Source organism: Thunnus thynnus, chromosome 8, assembly GCF_963924715.1.
Source record: "Thunnus thynnus chromosome 8, fThuThy2.1, whole genome shotgun sequence".
In the NCBI taxonomy this organism is placed as follows: Eukaryota; Metazoa; Chordata; class Actinopteri; order Scombriformes; family Scombridae; genus Thunnus; species Thunnus thynnus.
Genome location: NC_089524.1, coordinates 30,677,978 through 30,695,409, shown reverse-complemented (window position 1 = coordinate 30,695,409; position 17,432 = coordinate 30,677,978). Strand labels below are relative to the sequence as shown.

Here is a 17,432-nt window from a genome sequence, read left to right as displayed (position 1 = left end):
TATATATCTATTAACACATTTACTAATCATTTGTCACAACTAGGGCTGAAACTAACAATTGTTTTCATTATCGGTTAATCAATTCTTTGTATGAATTTGTATGAAGTCATAAACATACCTTAACACCAACTTAAATCTGGTAGCCTGTAGGCCAACGTTCAGTCACTGCTCATAGAAATTAACTGCACAGCATTATACTGTAAAGTACAGTCAATTAGGCCGGCAACTAACAGTTATTTTAATTATTCATTAATCTGTTGATTATTTTCTAGACTGATCAATTAGGCGTTTGGTCTATAAAATGTCAAGAAATAGTGCTCCAGATGCAACCTCAAACATCTTGTTTAGTCCTGACCAACAGTCCACAACCCAGAGATATTCAGTTTACTCTGATAAAAGGAGAAAAAAACTCACATTTAAGAAGCTGGAGTAAAAGAATTTTTTTTTTTTTTTTCTTTAAAAAACAACACTAAAACAAATAATCTATTATCCAAATAGTTGTTCATTACTTTTCAGTCGACTGACTAATTGATTAAATCAACTATTTCTGGAAGCTGTAAAGTAAATGAGTTACTTTGCTGAGCCTCGATGGACAAATTAACTGTGCAATGACCGTGTAGTAACACTGGTTAAGTACACATTCTTGATTGCTATTCCTATTTTTCCCCAAAAGAAATCACAGCTTTACAGCTTATGTTCCCTACTGCTGTATTATATAAACAGAAACTGTTACACCAGTGCTACGTGTACATCATAGCATCCTGACATTGTGTGGGCATATTTCTTTTAACTTACTTAACTCTGTATTTGTGGCAGTATGTGAATGGCCATTTTGTTTTAAAATAACAAAGGCATTGCTTGTGTTAATAACAGAAGCTGTTGACTTTACTGGAACAGTCTGACCCCTTTATTCTATTAATGTCACAGCCTGTATGTGTAAAAAGGCCTCTTTAGATGGCAGGTGCATGCCCTGAAACACACTCCCTCACACACTGCCATACCACACTGATGTGCTGCGTTGCATCATGTGTGTTCCTTTGTCTCTCCAGGTCTGTGATGATGATAACCATCATTTAGGTTTCATGTCTTTTAAAAGCTTTGTTTGATTTATACATAAAGGACACCAAAGTTGTGATGTCTGCTGCTCTAATACCGTTTTGATTTGATTTGAGCTGTTGCTTTGGGTCTATTCCTTAAAATGCCGCCAAAACCAGGCAGTATTTATACACTGATACTGATATCAATATTCAGGGGTTTACAAAAAGTGGAACAATATTTTGATATTTTGGTCTTTAGTCATTTTAAAACAAACGTAACCTAAAATCTTGATACAGATTCCTTAGATTTTTTTTCTCTTTATTATGACCAAGACACAGACTCCATCTATATACACATGACACACACACTGTCAACTGAGGCTGCAACTAACACTTATAACCATTATCAATGAATCTGATGACTAGTTTCTCAATTAATCGTTTGGTCCATAAAATTTCAGAAAATGGTGAAAAAGCCCTCAATATTTTCCTAAATCCCTGCGTCACGAAGTAAAATTGCCAGTTTTATCTGACCAATAGTCCAGTCCGTACCCCAAAGCAGTGTTTCCTCTATATTCATTCTGCAGCAGCCGCTGTGGGCTACTAATGATTTTCACTGGCACACTGTGCGATCACAATAACACCCTAAGTTATCATGGAATTGTTTGGAGTCATTGACTAGTGTCTCTGTGTTCATCAGGTACTCTTGCTCCATTCAGCTGACACATAATCAGACTAACATACCTTGATTTTCACTTGAAGAAAAAAGGCTCTGATACTGCGAACCACACTGATGAGCCACCCTACATCACAGCAGAGGTGATATATGGAATCATGGGAATATCGCCAGATGATTTCTTCTAACTACAAAAGCAATTTATTAGCCACATGATTTTACTCAACTGCCAGTCTGCCACCACCACCTGCACATCATCTCCATTCAGCACATTTATGTGTCAGTCTGCCGTGGCAACAAGGGTCACTGGGTCCTCCAGCAAGAATCTATAGAAGAAGGGCTCTTATTTCCTATCTATTCATTAATCTATGGGCCATAAGTATTTAAACCCAGCAAGACTTGTCTAAGTAGACTGACTGCATATTAGACACACAGCATTGTAAACTAGAAAATGTCATACATGCAATGACTTCTATCACCAATGTTATCACACAAATACCATCATATACCGTATATCCTGGTGAAATGTCAGGAGGGTATGAAAAAATAGATACCACCCAAGCCTAATTAAAATAAAATCCATTTTCTGTCAATCGATTAATCAGATCATGTTTTCAGCTGCTGTATACTGTAAACAAAGGCCAGAGATGGTTCACTGTCAGTGTGCAACAATCCATGGCTCTGAATAAAATCCTGACAAAAGAATTGTTATGTGCAAAACACCAACCTTCTAATTCATTTAAGAAGGCAGTGTGGTTGCTGATGTTCATTATTATCATCATTAAGAAACGACAACGCTAATGTCAGCAGCACACCTCATTTTGCACTGTTGAAAATGACGTATTGAAACCTTACAAGGTATGACAGGTATGTAAAGCTTTCATACTAAATGACAGCACTGTAAACCCAAGTACAACGTTTTGTTATTCCACAGTGCAGTTGTGCAAGATGCAATGACAACAGACACAAACTACAATCTGCAGGGTTACCGGTCTCTTGGAGTGACAGATTGCATTGGCAAGCCAAGCTCTGCCTCACATGGCCTATGAGAGGTCAGTGAGGCTAGCTGTCTGTCGGTGACAGATGGTAGCATGTAGGCCTTGCCAGCTAGCTTCGCTTGACGGGCAGTTAAACCTGCTCTAGGCAGCTCGTGTCAATCTGAATGCAGCAGGTCAGTGAGGGCCACTGAATCAGAGGTTGTTATCTCGCTGCGAGCTGCCGTGCCGGCTTGGATTAGTAGACCTTGCCGAAGTCCGAATCCCAATCACTTTAAGAAGAAGGTCAAGTCTGTTGCACATATCAGAAGCAAGTCGTGGTTATTGCCTGCTTTGTAATTCTCACAGTGAGACCGGATCTGACAATGACTACAGCACAGGTGCAAGTGGACGTGCACTAAAAAGCACAACCATCGTGTCTAGTGTTAGAGGAGTGCACCAGTTAATGTCATGTCAAACACATTTGATAATAGGAACATTGCACCATTGACGTGACATCAAAGTGCAACTTTTCTATTGTCAACCGCAGCATCAGTGTTTCCATCGTCACACACAAGATCAAGGGTGCAACGAGTTTCTATCATCAAACACTTCAACGTGGGTATACTGAATGTTCAGCGGCTCCTCTGGAGCATCTTTCGCGCTGAGTTCTCACTCATGGGGCTCCACTGAGTCTTATGCATGCCTCCCACAGCTAGCATCCAGGCTAACAAGCTAACCTGGTACCCAAACCTCATAACGGAGCCAGACTTGGGGTGAGCTGACCCCCGGGGTTGGAGGTGATGCACGGTAGTTAAAAACAGGTATGTATGAAGGTATAGATACAGGTATAGTAGTTTTCCACCAATCATACAATCTAAAGGCACGTCCAGCCAGACTTCATTCATAAATCCAAGATTTAAGGGGACTCAGCTGTAGGCCAACATTGTTTCCTGTCACAACACAATTTAAAGTGATTATGTGTTCATCAGCTGCTCCATTCAGGTGACAAATAATCAGACTAACATACCTCGATTTTCATAAAAAATGAAAACAAAACAAAAACAAAAAACGCATAAATAATATTGCATCGACCGCACACCGCCCTGTTGAACCACCCTGAATCCCTACTAACACTACGGGGTTGTGGCTTCACCCTGACTTTGGGAGGATGGGTAAATGGCTGTTAAAATCCCTTCACTATGAGCTTCATTTTACCAATGATATTTTGTGATTATTATTTTTTATGGTGCACAGTGAGATCACTCATAAAATGTGAAGGGTTACTTCAGGCCATAGTGCTTATTCATGCTAATGTCTGAGTGTACTGTGTATTGATGCATTTTCTTTGATTACAAAATAGTGCAATGTTGTGTTACATTATTACAAATTCATTGATATATATTCAATCCATTCAATGTATTATTACATTTTGAATACTTATTTTATTCATCCACCACATGATTAGATACTTTTTCTGATGACAAAATGTGCTAAAGTCATAAAACACAGAATTCAGATTCAGAAAAATTAAAAAAGAAAACAGAATTTGGGAAAAAATCAAATGAAATCTGGAAAAAATTAAAATAGATTTCATATATTAATACAGCATCTCATCACACCCGACAGATGCGACTAACTTTAATCTGTACAGAGTTTCTCCGGGCTTTACACATCACAGATTAAAGTCTTTCTGTTGTTTTGAGTGGTTTCGTTGTAGTAAGCCGTTAATCCACATATCCTTACCTAAGAACCAGGAGAGCATGTATTTCTAGTAACAGACTGAAGAAGCGGAGGTAGTGCGACAGACAAACGGGATGAGCCTATTTATTGACAGCATGGGGTATTAGGAAGCTACCATGGGTAGGCGTGAGTAAGGCTGGAGTGTGTGTTAACTCTGTTACTTGTGCAAGCACCCAATGACCTGCTTGTGCGCCATAGATACTTTTATACACACAAATACGGATTACTTTGAAAACAGTTAATAGCATCCACCTTTTGCGTCTCATACACAGGATGTTAAGTGAGCCATCAGGTGGAGGAGAGAGTAGCCTTGCTGACTTTATAAACTCAACCTGTTTCAGGATCACTTTGTTATTTCCAAGTGTTTTAAGTGATTAAATCATTTACTTGACTGCAAAACTTCATGTACCTCCTTTATCATTGTCACAACTAATGTTCTGCTGTCAAACTGCAGTTAAAAATGAATGAAAAATAACCAAAATGATTCCTGCCAGTCACATGAGTGATGAATAGTATTTTTTATTTCTTCAGAGCTGACTGAATCTGCCAAATTATTCTCAATTAGTTGATTAATCGTTTGGTCATTGTTTTGGTCAATAAACGTCATCAATAAATAATGGTTTCCACAGTCCAATACCCAAAGATTCTGTGAACGTACTACAATATAAGACAAGTAAAGGCAGCAAATCCTCACATTGGAGAAGCTGCGAGCTGAGGATGTTTGACATTTCTACGTGAAAAAAATGACAAACGATTAATCGATTATCCAAATAATTGCTGATTTACTGTCTGTGCAATTGATTCCTCATGCATCATGCAGATTGTCTCTACTGTACCATGTGGCATTTGTAGACCCGACTGAAAGGATAAGAAAGAAATGCACAGAAGTCAGTGAGTTAGTGGTGCGCTATTTGTACTACACACGTAGCAGCATTTATATTTCAATCTATTGGAATTACTTCAATCAACTCAGTCATGATGATTTTGAGGAGTCACTGACAGCTCTAACAACCTGCTGCCAAGTAAACCCTGGTCTGATGCAGTAGTGGGTGAATGTGTCGCCCAGATGCCATCATATTTTATTTCATCTAAAATAAATTATCATTGTTATTGTGACATCGAAGCTCCAAAGTGATGAAGTCTGTGTCTCTGCCAGAGATCGGACAAATGGAAATAGAACAGTAGCACCTCTAATATCACCGTCGATATCACCAAGGCCTTTTGTGTATTTAACCATGAACTAACTCCTCTCCTCTCTCTTCCTCTTCTTCTTCTCTCTCACACTAAAAAGGTTTTGAGCATCAAGGTTAACCAGGGACGGACCCTTTGCAAGAGTTGTGGAATTTCAGTCTTTCTTGAAGACACATTGGAAGAAATATGTCTGACATATTTGTGGTGTATTTGGAGAATGACGGTACGTTCTAGAAAAGCCGTAGCATACAGGCTCGTTTCTAGGCAAACTGCTCCACTGAATCAATACCGTGGGTTGAATCATTTTAAAACAAAAGACCTCTTTCTCCTTTTGTTGCATATGACAGCCTTGTGGGAGCAGCACAGTTTTCCTCAAGACTGCATCAATAAAAAATGAAAAAAAAAAAACAATACTACAATCAGATGTTTCCCAAAACACTTTGCACAGCTCAGTCTAGATCGGACACCCTGTAGCCTTTCACTATAAACTAACACAGGAAAAAATCAAGGCTCTGGAATGCTATTCTGTCATTATCATACAATTGTTTGTGTTGCTCCTGGGCTCATGGAAAACATTTCACCAGTGTGAAACAGCACAAGGAGTCAGAGGGAAATTTAAGACAAAGTTGAGGCTGAAAGGATTCTGCAGGGCACAAACAAATGGGGTGTGTTGTTTGTCTTTGACTCCTGTCCTACCAACTCTCTTTCAAAGTCGGTAATTGCTCAGTATAAAGCTAATCCAAAGCAAGCTGAGCTATGTGGCTTTCTTGGCACAAAACACACTAAATAACACATTTATGAAACCAATACGCTCCTCCTCACTGTCTGTTACACATGAAGATTACAGTAGCTAATTATTTCAATGAATATATACTGTAATCATGTGCTATATGCAAAATGACATTACATAAATTTGACTAGTTATTATTACATTGAACTGCGTCATCAAATCACCCTCACATTTTTACAGATCTCACTGTTTGAAACCAAATCTCAGCCAGTTTTCTTTTAAAATACTGTAAAATCCTCCCTGTAAAGTACTGTACTTTATTTTGAAAAAGTACAACATTTAGAGCCCATCATCAGCTAGTGCCAATTTACCTTTTCAATATGAAATGACAAGGGTTGGTGCAAAAAAATCTTGATCTTGATGCGAAAAAGAAAAGAGAAGCTTGCAGTGTAAAAGGCTTTTTCTATGAGACTATTTGATTGTTATTTTTGTACTATTTCTTCCTAATGAGAACGGCACCTAACTGACACAGCGCCTTTAAATCATCTTCATAGTTATGAGCTGCTTGCAAGTAGCACACAATAGTGTTTCTGGCCAAATTCTTGGTTTCTGGTGCTGACTGGTCTGAAAATGAGAACCATGCGCCAGAGCTTATAGGCTTTTTGGGTAAATAAACACACATACACTGGATGACTAAGAACTACAGTGCTGACTTACAGCATCATGAATGAAATAAACAAACAGAGCTGAGGGCTCTGCAGTGAAGAAAACAAAGCCGTGCAATCAGCCTGACCTGACATTAACACAGCTAGTTGCCAAAACGGGTGAGAGCAGTAGCGTAGCTGTCACAACACATCTTGGTTCAGCCAGAAAACCAAATGAACAATGTCAGTAAGTCAGACAGAAAGTCCTTGAGTATCCCGATGAAAACAAACATGACCATCACCCAGCAGACTGACAGTCTATATGGGTCCTCTCCTGCCTTTGCTAGGTGGAGTTAGCAAGAAAAACCAGTACAACACATCTGATGGAAATGCAACTAAAGCTTACAACATTTCTGGCCGTTGCTGATGGTGAAAAGACTGTTTCTTCTCCTCAGAAAAATATAAAACACTGGGGAGGGGGAGTGGAACAGGAAGCAACAGTGTTTACGGGAAATGTGGTTTCAATGTAGGGAAGCAGTGGCACACCACTGGCGCATGATAGAGACTACCAGTCAACTTAATCAACAATGTGTTTTTGTATTGATCCTTGTCAAACGTCAGTGCTGAAATGCACTGAACTACATTAGATTGTATAGGTGTTGAAGATCTTGTGTCAAACCCCTTTACATTTCATCTTCATCCTGCAACACCACCCTCCTGTACAATGAACTCATATCTGTGTTGAATTCCTCCGTTTGGAATACATGACAATCTGAGAGCTATCATTTATTAAGTCCTGTTATCAGCAACCGCTCAGTAACTCAAGCAAATAACCCACTCACAAATAACATGGAATAAAAGCCATTGACATGCTAATGCAATTAAAGACAAATTTAATGGCAACACCACCCACTAAAGTTTCTCTAGTAAAACTTCAAAACAAGCATCAAGCAACAAGAACCGATATCAATTGGGAACAAATGACGGTTCCATCAGAGGCCGTTAATTAGAGAACATTAGAACAAGTTGCGTCGTCTTTTGAGAGTTGTGCCTGTTTCACATTTTCATGTCCAGGTTCAGAAAACAAACTGCTAGTGAGATATGACGCTAAAGGGAGGTAGAAACATTTTACAGCCGAACCTGGCTGTAAGTCACTCACCACAGTAGTAAGTCTGTATGCACCACCAGTACGTTCAGTGACGGCCTTGTACCATGGGCTCAGAACCTGCAATGACAAGAGGCAGAGGACTCAGTAAGAGGATTTTAAATTGGATCAAAATTATATCATGTAAAAAAAAAGAGTTCTAAAAGCTCATTTACATAAATTTTATCTAAAACACACAGTACATTTCAGAGTTTCTATGCTCAGTATATGTACAATATCTGTGAAGAGATCAAGCAAAACATAAACCATTTGTAACAGACTCCCAAACGCAACTGAGATTGTTATAGTAATAAGCCCCATTAAACCCATAAACACAACTTTAAACACTGTTTAGATATTTATTTTTATATGCCATTTTAATTGCAAATGCATAAATTATCACAGAACTTTAAGCTACTGAACACTACACACTGTTAATACTGTACTTAGGAAGAGCTTTGCCTACATTTTTATGACATGAACAGATAGATTAGGTAAGAAAATAAATACTGATACAAAATATAAGTCTGTATTTTCTTTCAAATGTAGTATATTCTTTACACAGCACAAATGTTGCAGGAAAATGTCTATATTACAGGTACCTTTGAGATTTTTTTGACCTCTAGTGGTGCTATGGAGCAATGTTTTGATGAGCAGGTCTCTGTTTTGGATAAACCTTTGGCTCAACTTGCACAAGCATGAGGATGCTCATGTATGTGCACTAGAGGTGAAACATTAGTTGATTAGTCAATGCCTTAAAGTCCCTTTTCAAGCACACATGCTGAACATTCTCTACCTCTCTATTCTTTGTCTGATGTGAAAACAAGCAGTGTGGTGGCATCATCTTAGGTTTGAGAAGATAATTTCTCACTATTTTTTGATATTTTATAGACCGAATGAATAATTGAGAAAAAATTTGGTGGATGAATCAGTAATGAAAACAATTGCTACATTCAGCCCTAATGCGTACAATGTGATACACATTCCTGCTTTTCACACGATTCCATTGATGATAAAAGGCGAGGAGGACGCAGAGTGCTAGCTAGCAAACACATATGTAAATAATGCTCTTCAAAAGAATATCTTTTCTTTTTTTTTTTTCATTCATGGTTTTACGAGGAAGGAAATGCATGTTTGTCATGCCTAAACAATTCACACAATGCATTTTGGAAACAAGTACTGAGTATAATTGTGTTTATTCAGAAGACCACTCAGAGGACCAGGCATTTTTCAAGACATATGTCACTTACTGGTGGCACTCAGCACCATCTTGCCTTTGTAACAATGAAAGAAGGTTTCAATTATCTGTCAAATACTGTACTTATACTGGTAAAATTCATCAGAATTCTTGCCTAATCCTAATGACCTGAAAGAGAGAAAGCCCAAAGCTTTAGCCAGCAGTACACGGGGACTGAATGGTCAGACCATGTGACTGACACTCATTCAGAAGTCTGAACAATGGTTCACCTCTTCAGTGTGAGGACAGGGAGACAACAACCCATCATTAGAGCGCGTTCACTGCTGACATTTACAACCAGTGGCCATCATGAAAGCAAAACCTGTGTAATGTAAAGCAATGCAACCTACACCACCTCTGAGAAGCATATATTGTTCCACTTTCGTTCAGACTGTTAAACTCTGTGGAAATTATTAAGGGTGCAGACTGAGGCTGTGCTAAGTGTGTTGGATTGCATAATACTGTGAAGTGCACTAGAAATAACTGAACATGAAGAACTCTCTTCCAGGCTTCCTTCTCCTGCCTCATTGCTTTCTTTCCTATTTTCCCTGACCTTGATTCCTTTTGCTCCTCTTTCCTTTACTCATCCTTTCCCTCTATTCCTGTCTTTCCCTTCTCCTGCCTCACTCAGTGCTGGTGGAGGCTATGGTAGAGGCTGCAGAGCAAAGGGAGAGATAATGTTACCAAAAATAAGGCAGGAGTAGTCTGGGTGTGGCTAGAGGAACGCAGAAGTGCTGAAGGTTGCTGAGGGTTTGCTGGAGGACACGGCCCTGGCATGGCAGGAATGAGGTTTGTAAGCTCCACAAAGCTTTAAAGATAGTTATTTCTTCCATTGAACATAAAATATGAAACACCTGTGCTTTTAGCCGTAGCAGTGACATTGCCCTCGGGAAAACAGACGGAAATATCTCAGCAGCTAACTGGCATTTTGTACATTCATGGTCGACAAAGGATCTATACTAATGACCTGATGATGATCACTGAAGACTAATATGAACAACCTACTCCCTAACCCTGCTTCATAGAATGCACTGTACTTTTTTTCCTTTTCTTTTCTTTCCTTTCTTTTTTTTTTTTTTTTTTTTTTTTTTAGGAATACTCAGTTACTAACTGGGTTAACTTGAAGTGGACTCCAGGAGTAAATAAATAAAGTCAACATGGGAAAAAACCTCAGCTTGGTGCTTTACTTTGACTTATTGAGATTAGAGAACTGGCACACCAGCCAGACATGTAAGTATGTTAGCATTGGAACAATATCAACAATGAGTACAAGTCAAGGGGGTGGATTGGTAGATGAGGGGAACCAAGGGTGTGTGTAACAACAGGTTGACATGGAGCTCAAGCCTCGTATCAGTCAGGCTCTTGATTCTCAAAAGCTGTTGTACCCAGAGCAAAATATTTTACAATTCAGAGAGGATCTGAAATGGTTTGAGTTCCACGTTTAATAGCCTGAGCCCATACTGATCCATTTAAAATGCCTTGATAACATCAAAAACTGACCAGTCTGAGAGATATTTGTAATACAAAGCACCTTCACATTCACAGTCAGTACAATTGGGCTGATACACTAACCCAATACACTGATTGCTTAGGTAGGATGTCCTTATGTTTGTATTATTGACTGTACTTTAGTTACAAACTTTTTCAATTATTTGCACATGTTCCATCTGGCCCAAAAACGTGTGAACGAGTATAAGCCCTCAGGTTTGCGCAAGTCGTTCCAACATGTTTGGTGGGAGTCCAGAAATACACCAAGAAAAGTCACCAATACAGCTGGATTTGTTCTGCTGTTAGTCTTTTTCATTATGCAGCTTTGTTGTTTCTTGATACTGCTCTTTAAAGCATAAGTCCAGTTTATTGAAACCGTGGCTTTGGCCATCATTTCTGTTAGTTATGATAACGTTGTGCTCACCAGAGTAATTACTGAGATCTGGGAACACCGCGTAGATAAGACTGATTCCACTCTCCAGTCTGTACGGTAAATATGAGGCTACATCCAGAAGCCAGTTAGCTTAGCACAAAGACTGGAAACAGAAACAGACAGCCTGGCTCTGTCTAAAGAAAATAAAATCCACCTACCAGCAGCTCAAAAGCTCACTAATTAACACGTTATATCTTTATTTATAAGTGTAAAAACATGGGGGGTTGTGTGCCAGACTATTTTATGGCTGTGTGCTCCGTTGGTTGCATGGGAACCTTGCAGTGATGATAAGACTCCATTGAGAATTTTGCAGGTGATTATAGATCAATTATTTAATTTTTTTTGCTTTGTTCACACAGTTGTTTGAGTTTCAAATAAAAAGTGAGTGCTACAACAGCAGCATGCAACAACATTCAGCTTTAGTTTAATATTCAGTATGAGAATTCATAAAATTGCATTCATATTACACTTTACAGATTATATATAATTAGCTTCTGTCTTGCTCACTGGCTTTGCATTAGGCAAGTTATGAAGCTGCCACACACATCTCATTATTTTTTAAACAGTCAGTTTTGTCCATGAGAGACACAATAACACAACTGTAGCATCACACATTCCAAAAGACAATATCACTGCTCCTTTGTATATAAAAAGGAGCTCATGGACCACAGGCTTTTGACTTCACAACAATACTACATCTTTAGTCATGTCACTAAGTACATGTTAACACAACAAATCCATGATGAGATCAGCCTTCTTTTTATACTGGCTGATCCAAGGCCATAGCAGACAAGCTCAACCACAGCATAGGTCCTTTAGATTTAACCCTGGATTACAGATAAACATATCAACCTCTGATGCAACACAGAGCCCCGGCTATCCCTGATAATAATGCAATACATCAGAGCACTGCGAGGATCCCGTGACATTTAACCGGAGTTAAACACACCTCTGCTTTCTCCTTCTCATGAAGTACACAAGCGACACATCATCAGAGAAAATAAAACCCTACCTAGTAAAATATTCAATCCAACTCACTGAGATACTTTGAAATGGTTTATTTTGGAAATCCATAATGCAATAATACTAAAGTATGAAAGATGGCATCCGTGTGATCTCTTATTATGTCATCTGGTGCTCATAATTAGCTCACTGGTATGTTACATCAGCTGTGCAAATTTCACAGGGTCTGCTGTCAGATCTACAGAAGTTGTGCCACTCTTGCTAAATATAAATGTAGTAACTACTTCTATGCAGTTAGAGAGAAACTTAATTGTGTCTGTCTAATCAACTTTCCAAATCCAAAAACAGAAGAGTCAAAGTGTAAGGAATTCATTACACAGTTCTCGTTATGTGAGATATCAACACATTTACAAGTTTTCAGTATTTCAGTATTAAGTCTGTCCGTCTCCTCTCAAATACTGTTTGTATTTATAATGTCGACCAATAGCGTTAGGACTGACTGGCTACCCTGCAACAATATAGCAACAATTCTGCATGTAGCTTTAGCCTCAGTTTTTTAACATGGAAAGTGCATATTTAAGACACGATTATCATTTTAAAACAAGCAAAGTGGAGACTGACTTCTCAACCAACTCACAGTTAGCTAGCTAGTACCTGCAGCTGATAAAACCCATTTCAGCCAGAAAAATCAATGGTTGTCTGCTAGAAAAGGGAGGCCTCCTTTTGTTTATTTCTCCATTAAATCAAAGACCCATGTTTCAAAAACTGCCACAAATTTTGAGTGGTAAATCTGTCACCATTATCACTGTAAACTGCCTACATGTCATTCTCAATCACAACGTTTGACAGGCGAAACAACAGCAGATAAGGAGGCGGAGCTTTGCCAGCAGTCAATTGAAGTTACTCATTAAATCAGCAAAAGCACCATAGAAGAAAAAAAACATTCAGATTGAACGGAGGTAGCAGGCGTGCACAGATAACAACAGGCTAGTTGTCATATCTTCAGTTATCAGTGAACACTTCCGCTGCACAGGCAGCATCCTCACTGATCTGAACACAAGGCTCCTTTGAGAAGCAGAGGAAACTCAAGGCATCAATTTTACACGACTAGTCCTTCTGGCAAACCTTGAGTTTAAACTAGTCGGTGACAAATTCTCTTCCCTTCCACAAATATATTTGTATTATGAGCAAGAGTGTTGCCTCTTCACGATGCTGCCCTATGACAATTTTTCTGGCTGCTTTTTAACTTGTATTGTAACCATTACATCACCAAATAAACAACATTTACTTATCATGAATACACAAATAATGCTGCTGCTATTTCAATTTTGTTCCACAGCATTACAGTTTCATTACTCTCTAATACAGTGACAGTTTCGGGAACATCCTGCTGTGGAATATAGATTTCCAACCATATAACTATGAGACAGAGTAAATGCAATCATTAAGTTCATCAATCCCACAGGCACAGGACCATGTTTCACCTCCAATTAAACAAAGAAAAACTATTATGTTCAGCCACTCAAATCTCTACCAATGCACACACATGATTTTTACTACAAAAAAAACTTGAGAATTAGCCTTAGAAAAAACATTTTACCTGTTCACAAGTTTTTTGGGATAAGCAAAAATACTTCTTTGTACTTAAATCACCCAGTACATTCAAATAATGTTTAAAATAAAATAAAGTCCCTTTGCCTACTTATAATTTTGTGATGTCACTGCAATGTATCAAACTGTAAATTTTACGCTTGTTAGCCATTGGCTAAGCTCTGTGTCACTCTCAGATGTAATTTCCACTACACATCCACAATGCCTGAAAAAAAAACATTGCATTGGGTCTAACAACTGGAGACAGCAGTCCAGTGCTACAGTATAAAATCTACACCCAGAGTGCAGCTGTGGTGGGGCGTTCCTGTGTTGGCGGGTCAACCCTGTCCTGGAAGCCGAGGAATGCCCACTGTCCCTTTGTCTTTTCCTTCTGGAAACACTGGGACACCAGCTGTATTGGGGTGTTCCCATGCTACCATCCGCCAACAAGCAAAGTGAGCGCTCCCGTCACAGTTTGCTAACAAATGTAATGCTTCTGTTTCAGTCAGACACTTGAGTCTAGGCATTGACCATTTATAGCAAATGATTGTACAGTTAGGTTTGGCAGAAAAGACTCTGCTCTTTGAGGGAGCTCTCAAAAAAATCTAAGCAGTAACACAGATTCTGCTTGGAAAACTAATCCCCCGTAAATATTTGCACACATATACACAGAGTTTCCCATGTATTTGTTTATTTGTGGCAGCCCGCCACAATATCAACATTGCCCGCCACCCAATGATTTCTTATTGCCACTGACAGAATGGACTTTGACTAATAGCATTTTCATTTTTCAAGTATTTGAACAGACAAAAGGGTGTGCTATGGGGGCTTGCTTTAGTCCTTCTTCTGCAGGTTTATACCTAGGTAAATGAAGACTTTGCTGAAACCATGAAATAAACAGTTTTTCTTAAGCACATTATCTGGTGGGGACGGTACATTGATGATGTCTGTCTGTTTTGGTCCGGGTCAGAGACAGAGCTACAAGCTTTCCATGTTTTTTTGAACAGTATTAACTCTAACATCAAGCTGTCACTAGATTACAGCAAGGAGATCATACACTTTTTTTTTAAGATCTTATAATCTTTAAAGATAATCAAGGGACCTTGCATATGTCTATATTTAGGAAACCAACAGAGACAAACATCATACTATATGCCAAGAGCTTTCATCCTAAGTGGCTCAAAGAGAATGTCGCTTATGGTTCCAACGAGTGTGGAGAATTGGTGACCAGAAAAAGGAGTTTAAGGCCAAATCCAATGAATTATGTCATGCTTTCAGGAACATGGATATAGATACACAACCCTACAGAAAGCATACACTAGAGCCAAACACCTGGACAGACAAACTTTACTACAAAGAAATGCTCCCAAACAAGCAAAAGATAGAGTAGTATTTGTCACAACACACAGCACAGAGGCAGAAAACATTAAACAGATTATAAATAGGATTTGGGGTATTATAGAGAGTGATGGTATAATCAGTCAGATCTTCCCTGAACCACCATTAATCAGTTTCAGGAGATGCCCTACTCTACAAGATAAACTGGTACACAGTCATCTTCAACCAAACACCCAACAACCATGGTTGGGTCCAAAACCCAAGACGTCCTACAGGTCTAACCACTGAAACCACTGCACAAATGTAATATATAGCAAGATATTTACAGATTTAACATCTCAGGAGTTCACCATTCATCATTTCATTAACTGTAAAATCTTGTTTGCTTTTTACAGGCTAGAATGTCCCAGTTGCAAAGTTTTTTTTACATTGGAAAAATAAAAAGACATCTACAGGACAGGCTAGCAGAACACAAATATGCCATTCATGCAGGGAATGTAAACTACCCTTTGGCTAGACACTATGTGGATTTCTATAACAGTAACCCATCCACATTACAAGCTTTTGGCATTGACCACATCTCATCTTCCATATGAAAAGGTGATTGACAAAGGAAACTTAACCAACAGGAAGTTTTTTAAGTCTTACCGCACGGCTAGGCTCGTGGAATTAATCTCAGTACAGATGGAATAGCTGTAACAATGAGAGCCCAACCGATATATTGGTCAGCCAATTATCAGTCAATATTGGCCTATCACAGATATATCGATATTGGCGTATATGTTGTCCGATATGCACCGATATTTTCTTAATTTTTTAATGTTATATAGGCAGCATTTTATGTATATCTAATCCTTTTTCTTAATTCAAGTTTAATATATATACACACATGTTTTGGTTTTTTATATAGTTATTTATAATTATTAAATTCCCAGGGAAGTTTACTGTCTCAGTGCACTGATGTCATTTTATACAATAAAGCTTGTTAAACTGTAACATGTGCCTCCATTACATATCTTTGTCACAAGTGTTTGATAACCACATTTGATTGCAACCACAGTGCAAAAAATGTGCGTTTATGTATATATTCTGAATATATAAGATTATCGGCTAATATATCGATAGACTTTTTTTACACCCTAATATCGGTATCGGCCCCAAAAATCCAGTATCGGTACTAGTAATCAGCACTAGTAACAATATATCACATACACCACCAGTGCAAACATAAAATACATAAGTGCAAAAAGAAAAGGCATACACAGTTCCATATACCATACAATACAATTAGACCAACGTTTGTGTATTCATCAACTGTACAGCTTTGGGGAAGAAGCTCCGGTTAAGGCGTTCTGTCCTGCCTCCTTGTCACCTGTACCTCCTGCCAGAGGGGAGATGCTGAAACAGATGGTGGGCTGGGTGGAGAGGGTCATCCGTGATCTTGACAGCTCATGAGATGGTGTTGCTATGTTGTGTGTATATGGAGTCTGGTGTGAGGAGTTTACGACCTATGATCTTTGATGATTCCATCCATTTTCTTTATTGTGTGCTTAGATGTGTTTCTGTACCAGACAGTAATCGATCGCTGTGTAAAACTGGATCAGTAGACCTTTCCTGACTCTGTGCTTTTCGAGTTGTCTCAAGAAGTAGAGTCTCTGTTGGACTTTTTGCATTTGATGGTTAGCGTTAAGGTCCCATTTCAGGTTATTGCTGATGTGTGCGCCAAGGAACTTGAAGGAGTCAGTTATTGTAATTGACTGGCTGTCGATCAGGATAGGTGCTTTTATTGATTGTTCTGCTCTGAAATGGTTGATCATTTCAGTGGTTGGATTGGATTGACAAACTACGGGCTACTAAACATCCAGGCCTAAATGAGGACCCAGATTTTACAGCCTGTTGTTTTTTGTAACCATCGCCATTGTTTGTATTCACCTTGTTGCTCTTTAATTCAGCTTTGATGAATATTGTGGGCCAAAACCATTGTTTGTATTGACTATGCTGCTCTTTAATTTAGTTTTGATGAATATTGTGGTCCAAAACCATTGTTTGTATTCACTATGTTGCTCTTTAATTCAGCTATGATGACAACACCATCTGCTGTAGTTTGTATATGTCGACATCCTGTCTCGGCCAAAACGCCATGTCCAAGTGGAAGATTCCTGTTGGTGGAACACCACTAGAAAAGGACCAGGTGATTCATGAGATCTGTTTGACTCCATGACAAAGGCTTGATGCTGAAACGCA

General features: G+C 38.8%; 1 protein-coding gene across 2 annotated transcripts in view; it reads right to left on the bottom strand.

Moving 5' to 3' along the window:
• Positions 1-17,432, bottom strand: part of tbl1xr1a (TBL1X/Y related 1a) — a 51,308-nt gene that overhangs the window by 20,816 nt on the left and 13,060 nt on the right. Inside the window, exons 1-2 of one of the 2 annotated variants that reach the window (XM_067597944.1) lie at positions 9,930-10,925; positions 8,155-8,220 (exon numbers count right to left, since the gene is read on the bottom strand). The gene's annotated coding sequence lies outside the window, so the exon portion shown is untranslated. Of the gene's footprint in view, positions 1-8,154; positions 8,221-9,929; positions 10,926-17,432 lie in introns of those variants that run through there. The other variant, XM_067597943.1, reaches the window with a different exon arrangement.